Here is a 917-nt window from a genome sequence, read left to right on the forward strand (position 1 = left end):
ATAGGTTGAGGTGTTCATTTGAGCATTTCGATGAAAATTTTATCCCCTTGGACACTAGTCTCTCAACTCTTTCCTTTATCTCGTTGATGTTCTGATTCATAACCTCAACATTTTTCTTTATTTATTCCAAATTACTTTCTGGATTGGTTCTATGCACGACTACACATTGTGCTGATGTATCAATATCATCTTCATTAGAGGGACTCTTTCTTATACCCTCTCCCCCCAGTTTAGATTTGATGTTACATCCTCAATAAGCAAATAAACATCTTTCACATTTTTCCTTATTAAAGAACCCTTTGCTGGCAAATCTAGTAAAATCCTTACTGCATTGAATATCCCCATGTAGAATAGATGAATTATGAACCATTCTTCTAGACTATGATGGGGGCACTACAATAACAATCCCTTGAGTCTTTCCCAAGCCTTAAACAATGATTCTCCTTTTGTCTGTTTAAACTCTATGATTTGACTTCTCAATTTTATTATTTAGTTGGTGGAAAATATTTATTAAGAAAATACATCTCTATCGATCCCTAAGTTGTGACACTCCTTGATAGAAGTAAGTATAACCAATCACTAGCTTTGCTTGTTAAAAAAAAAGACAACTCGGTGCACAAAGCTCCCGTCATGCGGGGTCCCGGGGAAGGATCCATTGTACACAGCATTACCCTGCTTTTTGTAAGAGACTGCTTTCAGGATTTGAACCCGTGACCTTTTGGTCACATGACAACAACTTTACCGTTGCGTCAAGGCTCCCCTTCACTAGCTTTGCTTGTTAAAGAGAAATTAAATATCATTAATCTAATTGCATCTTTAGAAACATCATCCCGCTTTACTGTATCACAACATATTAAAAAATGGTTCAAATGTTGATATAGATCTTCTGAAAGTGTGCCCCTAAATTGTTATTGTTG

The 917-nt window shown here is 36.1% G+C and overlaps 1 non-coding gene across 1 annotated transcript; it reads left to right on the forward strand.

Moving 5' to 3' along the window:
- The first annotated feature begins 376 nt into the window (after window positions 1–376).
- Window positions 377–483, forward strand: LOC121988111. The gene has a single exon (XR_006113871.1). It is a non-coding gene; the product is annotated as a small nucleolar RNA R71 (small nucleolar RNA).
- The last annotated feature ends 434 nt before the right edge of the window (window positions 484–917 follow it).

This window comes from Zingiber officinale, chromosome 5B (assembly GCF_018446385.1).
Source record: "Zingiber officinale cultivar Zhangliang chromosome 5B, Zo_v1.1, whole genome shotgun sequence".
NCBI lineage: Eukaryota > Viridiplantae > Streptophyta > Magnoliopsida > Zingiberales > Zingiberaceae > Zingiber > Zingiber officinale.